Source organism: Stigmatopora argus, unplaced genomic scaffold (genome assembly GCF_051989625.1).
Source record: "Stigmatopora argus isolate UIUO_Sarg unplaced genomic scaffold, RoL_Sarg_1.0 HiC_scaffold_164, whole genome shotgun sequence".
Taxonomy (NCBI): Eukaryota; Metazoa; Chordata; class Actinopteri; order Syngnathiformes; family Syngnathidae; genus Stigmatopora; species Stigmatopora argus.
In genome coordinates, this window is record NW_027520169.1 from 16,833 (window position 1) to 25,000 (window position 8,168).

Here is an 8,168-nt window from a genome sequence, read left to right on the forward strand (position 1 = left end):
ATGGTTAAAATGCCCAGAGATAGTGTCCAAATCTCGGATTAAATTTTTCAAAATGATCGGTTGGGTCTACCCTATGTTCGAAACTGGGTCTACCCCATGCTCGAAACTGGGTCTACCCCATAATATAACTTGGGTCTACCAGGAGAGCGAATTTGGGTCTACCAATGTTAGGGGGATATAACTCACCTACTCGTGCAAAATCCGGTGGTCTGCAGAAACCCTTCGGCAAGTATATAGGGAGAGGAAATGTTTGAAAGTGAGCTCCAGGCTGCGAACCGACCCTGACCTCTCCCGGGGTCCAGGTGGATCACCTAATGTTCGGACAACGTTGGCAAAGTGTTGGGATGTCCGTGGGTGGTTCTCCTGATTTTTTACGAATTTTTTTCTAAGTCCTGCGGGACTTAGAAAAATTTTCGGAAAATTTAAGCGGATTTTTTCTAAGTGTGAAGGGGCTTAGAAAAATCCATATCCGCTCATGTGTCACTATTCTCGGACATGCACTGTGAAAAAGACCGTTGATGTGTGTGGTGCTCACACTTTGAAAAATTTCTGGAGCTCGAAATTTCAGCGGGGCGTCAGCCAACCCGTATCCGCCCATGGAGCACTATTCTCGGATAGGCTCGAGGGAAAACCCCGCCGATTTTTGTGGTGCTCAAAAATCAAAAATTTCATGGAGCTCAGAAATTCAGCGGGGGGTCAGCCAGCCCAATCCGCTCATGTGTCACTATCCTCGGACAAGCACTGTGAAAAACACCGTTGAAGTGTGTGGAGCTCGGACTTAGAAAAATTTCTGGAGGTCAGAAATTCAGCGGGGCATCAGCCAGCTCAATCCGCTCATGTGTCACTATCCTCGGACATGCACTGTGAAAAACACCGTTAATGTGTGTGGAGCTCGGACTTAGAAAAATTTCTGGAGGTCAGAAATTCAGCGGGGCATCAGCCAGCTCAATCCGCTCATGTGTCACTATCCTCGGACAAGCACTGTGAAAAACACCGTTGATGTGTGTGGAGCTCGGACTTAGAAAAATTTCTGGAGGTCAGAAATTCAGCGGGGCATCAGCCAGCTCAATCCGCTCATGTGTCACTATCCTCGGACAAGCACTGTGAAAAACACCGTTGAAGTGTGTGGAGCTCGGACTTGGAAAAATTTCTGGAGCTCAGAAATTCAGCGGGGCATCAGCCAACCCAATCCGCTCATGTGTCACTATCTTCGGATATGCACTGTGAAAAACACCGTTGATGTTTGTGGAGCTCGGACTTAGAAAAATTTCTGGAGGTCAGAAATTCAGCGGGGCATCAGCCAGCTATATCCGCTCATGTGTCACTATCCTCGGACAAGCACTGTGAAAAACACCGTTGAAGTGTGTGGAGCTCGGACTTAGAAAAATTTCTGGAGGTCAGAAATTCAGCGGGGCATCAGCCAACCCAATCCGCTCATGTGTCACTATCCTCGGACAAGCACTGTGAAAAACACCGTTGATGTGTGTGGAGCTCGGACTTAGAAAAATTTCTGGAGCTCAGAAATTCAGCGGGGCATCAGCCAGCTCAATCCGCTCATGTGTCACTATCCTCGGACAAGCACTGTGAAAAACACCGTTGATGTGTGTGGAGCTCGGACTTAGAAAAATTTCTGGAGCTCAGAAATTCAGCGGGGCATCAGCCAGCTCAATCCGCTCATGTGTCACTATCCTCGGACAAGCACTGTGAAAAACACCGTTGATGTGTGTGGAGCTCGGACTTAGAAAAATTTCTGGAGGTCAGAAATTCAGCGGGGCATCCGCCAGCCCAATCCGCTCATGTGTCACTATCCTCGGACATGCACTGTGAAAAAGACCGTTGAAGTGTGTGGTGCTCACACTTAGAAAAATTTCTGGAGCTCAGAAATTCAGCGGGGGGTCAGCCAGCCCAATCCGCTCATGTGTCACTATCCTCGGACATGCACTGTGAAAAAGACCGTTGAAGTGTGTGGTGCTCACACTTAGAAAAATTTCTGGAGCTCAGAAATTCAGCGGGGCATCAGCCAACCCAATCCGCTCATGTGTCACTATCCTCGGACATGCACTGTGAAAAACACCGTTGACGTGTGTGGAGCTCGGACTTAGAAAAATTTCTGGAGCTCAGAAATTCAGCGGGGCATCAGCCAGCTCAATCCGCTCATGTGTCACTATCCTCGGACATGCACTGTGAAAAACACCGTTGACGTGTGTGGAGCTCGGACTTAGAAAAATTTCTGGAGCTCAGAAATTCAGCGGGGCATCAGCCTGCTCAATCCGCTCATGTGTCACTATCCTCGGACATGCACTGTGAAAAAGACCGTTGAAGTGTGTGGTGCTCACACTTAGAAAAATTTCTGGAGCTCAGAAATTCAGCGGGGCATCAGCCAGCTCAATCCGCTCATGTGTCACTATCCTCGGACATGCACTGTGAAAAACACCGTTGAAGTGTGTGGTGCTCACACTTAGAAAAATTTCTGGAGGTCAGAAATTCAGCGGGGCATCAGCCAGCTCAATCCGCTCATGTGTCACTATCTTCGGATATGCACTGTGAAAAAGACCGTTGAAGTGTGTGGTGCTCACACTTAGAAAAAATTCTGGAGGTCAGAAATTCAGCGGGGCATCAGCCAGCTCAATCCGCTCATGTGTCACTATCCTCGGACATGCACTGTGAAAAAGCCCGTTGAAGTGTGTGGTGCTCACACTTAGAAAAAAATCTGGAGCTCAGGCTTTCAGCGAGACATTACAAACCCATATCCGCCCTTGTGAGCCTATCGTCGGATAAGGCTCGAGGGAAACACCGTTGATGTGTGTGGTGCTCACACTTAGAAAAAATTCTGGAGCTCAGGATTTCAGCGGGGCATCAGCCAACCCAATCCGCTCACGGTGCACTATTCTCGGATCGACTCGGGGCGAACCCCCGCCGAATTTCAAAGTGCCGAAACTCGAAAAATATATGGAGCTCGACGATGAAACCTGATATCTGTCGATAATATCCGCCCAAGAAGCACTATTCCCGGGGAGAAAGTCCTCAGATGCCCGTGAAGACCGGTGGGATATAATTTGCCTACTCGTGCAAAATCCGGTGGCCTGCAAAAAGCCTTCGGCAAGTATATAGGGAGAGGAAATTTTTGAAGGTGAGCTCCGGGCTGCGAACCGACCCTAACCTCTCCCGGGGTCCAGGTAGATCACCCTATGTTCGGACAACGTTGGCAAGGTGTTGGGGTGTCCGAGGGTGGTCCTCCTGATTTTTAACGATTTTTTTTCTAAGTCCTACGGGACTTAGAAAAATTTTCGTGTTTTTTAAGCGGATTTTTTCTAAGTGTGAAGGGGCTTAGAAAAATCCATATCCGCTCGTGTGTCACTATCCTCGGATAAGCTCGTGATAAGACCCCGCAGATGTGTGTGGTGCTCACACTTGGAAAAATTTCTGGAGCTCGAAATTTCAGCGGGGCATAACAAACCCATATCCGCCCTTGTGAGCCTATCGTCGGATAGGCTCGAGGGAAACACCGTTGATGTGTGTGGTGCTCACACTTGCGAGGCTTTGGCAACCCATATCCGCTCATGTGAGCCTATCTTCGGATAGGCTCGGGGGAAAAGACCGTTGATGTGTGTGGTGCTCACACTTAGAAAAATTTCTGGAGGTCAGAAATTCAGCGGAGCATCAGCTTGCTCAATCCGCCCATGTGTCACTATCCTCGGACAGGCATGTTGGAAAACACCGTTGATGTGTGTGGTGCTCACACTTAGAAAAATTTCTGGAGCTCGGGAACTCAGCGGGGGCTTCAGCAACCCATATCCGCTCATGTGAGCCTATCTTCGGATATGCTCGGTGGAAAAGACCGTTGATGTGTGTGGTGCTCACACTTAGAAAAATTTCTGGAGCTCAGAAATTCAGCGGAGCATCAGCCAGCTCAATCCGCTCATGTGTCACTATCCTCGGACATGCACCGTGAAAAAGACCGTTGATGTGTGTGGTGCTCACACTTAGAAAAAATTCTGGAGCTCGGGAACTCAGCGGGAGCTTCAGCAACCCATATCCGCTCATGTGAGCCTATCTTCGGATAGGCTCAGGGGAAAAGACCGTTGATGTGTGTGGTGCTCACACTTAGAAAAATTTCTGGAGCTCGGGAACTCAGCGGGAGCTTCAGCAACCCATATCCGCTCATGTGAGCCTATCTTCGGATAGGCTCGGGGGAAAAGACCGTTGATGTGTGTGGTGCTCACACTTAGAAAAATTTCTGGAGCTCGGGAACTCAGCGGGAGCTTCAGCAACCCATATCCGCTCATGTGAGCCTATCTTCGGATAGGCTCGGGGGAAAAGACCGTTGATGTGTGTGGTGCTCACACTTAGAAAAATTTCTGGAGCTCGGGAACTCAGCGGGAGCTTCAGCAACCCATATCCGCTCATGTGAGCATATCCTCGGATAGGCTCGGGGAAAAACCCCGCCGAAGTGTGTGGTGCTCACACTTAGAAAAATTTCTGGAGCTCAGGATTTCAGCGGGGCATCAGCCGACCCAATCCGCTCATGTGTCACTATCCTCGGACAGGCATGTTGGAAAACACCGTTGATGTGTGTGGTGCTCACACTTAGAAAAATTTCTGGAGCTCAGGATTTCAGCGAGACATTACAAACCCATATCCGCCCTTGTGAGCCTATCGTCGGATAGGCTCGAGGGAAACACCGTTGATGTGTGTGGTGCTCACACTTAGAAAAAATTCTGGAGCTCAGAATTTCAGCGGGGCAAAACAAACCCATATCCGCCCTTGTGAGCCTATCGTCGGATAGGCTCGAGGGAAACACCGTTGATGTGTGTGGTGCTCACACTTAGAAAAAATTCTGGAGCTCAGGATTTCAGCGGGGCATCAGCCGACCCAATCCGCTCACGTGTCACTATCCTCGGATAGGCATGTTGGAAAACACCGTTGATGTGTGTGGTGCTCACACTTAGAAAAAATTTGAGAAAAATCTCTGGAGCTCAGGATTTCAGCGAGCAATTCCAAACCCATATCCGCTCATGTGAGCCTATCCTCGGATAGGCTCGGGGAAAAACCCCGCCGAAATGTGTGGTGCTCACACTTAGAAAAATTTCTGGAGGTCAGAAATTCAGCGGGGCATCAGCCAGCCCAATCCGCTCATGTGTCACTATCCTCGGACATGCACTGTGAAAAAGACCGTTGAAGTGTGTGGTGCTCACACTTAGAAAAATTTCTGGAGCTCAGGTTTTCAGCGGGGCATCAGCCGACCCAATCCGCTCATGTGTCACTATCCTCGGACAGGCATGTTGGAAAACCCCGTTGATGTGTGTGGTGCTCACACTTAGAAAAATTTTCTGAGAAAAATCTCTGGAGCTCAGGATTTCAGCGAGCCATTCCAAACCCATATCCGCTCATGTGAGCCTATCCTCGGATAGGCTCGGGGAAAAACCCCGCCGAAGTGTGTGGTGCTCACACTTAGAAAAATTTCTGGAGGTCAGAAATTCAGCGGGGCATCAGCCAGCCCAATCCGCTCATGTGTCACTATCCTCGGACATGCACTGTGAAAAAGACCGTTGAAGTGTGTGGTGCTCACACTTAGAAAAATTTCTGGAGCTCAGGTTTTCAGCGGGGCATCAGCCAACCCAATCCGCTCATGTGTCACTATCCTCGGATAGGCATGTTGGAAAACACCGTTGATGTGTGTGGTGCTCACACTTAGAAAAATTTCTGGAGCTCAGGCTTTCAGCGAGGCAATACAAACCCATATCCGCCCTCGTGAGCCTATCCTCGGATAGGCTCGAGGGAAAACACCGTTGATGTGTGTGGTGCTCACACTTAGAAAAATTTTCAGAGAAAAATCTCTGGAGCTCGTGATTTTCAGCGAGCCATTACAAACCCATATCCGCTCATGTGAGCCTATCCTCGGATAGGCTCGAGGAAAAACCCCGCTGATTTTTATGGTGCTCGCATGATTTGGGTCTACCAGGGCATTCACGTGGGTCTACCCCATGCTCGAAACTGGGTCTACCCCATAATATAACTTGGGTCTACCAGGAGAGCGAATTTGGGTCTACCAAATGTAAGGGGATATAACTCACCTACTCATGCAAAATCCGGTGGTCTGCAGAAACCCTTCGGCAAGATTATAGGGAGAGAAAAATTTTGAATGTGAGCTCCAGGCTGCGAACCGACCCTCCGCTCTCCCGGGGTCCAGGTAGATCACCCTATGTTCGGACAACGTTTGCAAGGTGTTGGGGTGTCCGAGGGTGGTCCTCCTGATTTTAACGAATTTTTTCTAAGTGTGAAGGGACTTAGAAAATTTTCGACAAGTGAGAGTGGCGAACTCACTAAGGCGGTCGTAACCGTCTACACCAGTCCGACGATGGTGTGCTATTCAGGGATAACTGATAACACGGGGTGGGTCCTGACCCGGAACAGGCACTCGGACTTAGAAAAATTTTGACAAGTGAGAGTGGCGAACTCACTAAGGCGGTCGTAACCGTCTACACCAGTCCGACGATGGTGTGCTATTCAGGGATAACTGATAACACGGGGTGGGTCCTGACCCGGAACAGGCACACGGACTTAGAAAAATTTTGACAAGTGAGAATGGCGAACTCACTAAGGCGGTCGTAACCGTCTACACCAATCCGACAATGGTGTGCTATTCAGGGATAAATGATAACACGGGGTGGGTCCTGACCCGGAACAGGCACACGGACTTAGAAAAAATTTGACAAGTGAGAGTGGTGAACTCACTAAGGCGGTCGTAACCGTCTACACCAATCCGACAATGGTGTGCTATTCAGGGATAAATGATAACACGGGGTGGGTCCTGACCCGGAACAGGCACACGGACTTAGAAAAATTTTGACAAGTGAGAGTGGCGAACTCACTAAGGCGGTCGTAACCGTCTACACCAATCCGACAATGGTGTGTTATTCAGGGATAAATGATAACACGGGGTGGGTCCTGACCCGGAACAGGCACACGGACTTAGAAAAATTTTGACTAGTGAGAGTGGTTAACTCACTAAGGCGGTCGTAACCGTCTACACCAATCCGACAATGGTGTGTTATTCAGGGATAAATGATAACACGGGGTGGGTCCTGACCCGGAACAGGCACACGGACTTAGAAAAATTTTGACAAGTGAGAGTGGCGAACTCACTAAGGCGGTCGTAACCGTCTACACCAATCCGACAATGGTGTGCTATTCAGGGATAAATGATAACACGGGGTGGGTCCTGACCCGGAACAGGCACACGGACTTAGAAAAATTTTGACAAGTGAGAGTGGCGAACTCACTAAGGCGGTCGTAACCGTCTACACCAATCCGACAATGGTGTGCTATTCAGGGATAAATGATAACACGGGGTGGGTCCTGACCCGGAACAGGCACACGGACTTAGAAAAATTTTGACAAGTGAGAGTGGCGAACTCACTAAGGCGGTCGTAACCGTCTACACCAATCCGACAATGGTGTGTTATTCAGGGATAAATGATAACACGGGGTGGGTCCTGACCCGGAACAGGCACACGGACTTGGACATGGAACTGAGCTGGGAACTAAGCTGGGAACTGGCGGAATCATAAACGAAATTTGGTGGAGTCTGACATGGAACGGAGCTTGGGAACTGGCGAAATCGAACGAGGTGGGACCTGACCTAGCAACAGGCACAAGGACTTGGACATGGAACTGAGCTGGGAACTAAGCTGGGAACTGGCGGAATCATAAACGAAATTTGGTGGAGTCTGACATGGAACGGAGCTTGGGAACTGGCGAAATCGAACGAGGTGGGACCTGACCTAGCAACAGGCACAAGGACTTGGACATGGAACTGAGCTGGGAACTAAGCTGGGAACTGGCGGAATCATAAACGAAATTTGGTGGAGTCTGACATGGAACGGAGCTTGGGAACTGGCGAAATCGAACGAGGTGGGACCTGACCTAGCAACAGGCACAAGGACTTGGACATGGAACTGAGCTGGGAACTAAGCTGGGAACTGGCGGAATCGAACTTTGATGGGTCGGGGAAATAACATATTTCGAACCCCACCCATCTCCCCATTACCCTTTCCCCACTGACCGATTGGCAAACAAGACCCGCCTCAGGAGGGCTCACGCCGGCCCGGCTTATAACGCCGGTGCTCGGGCGACTGGGTTCCTTCGCCCTGCGGGTTCGACTAAGG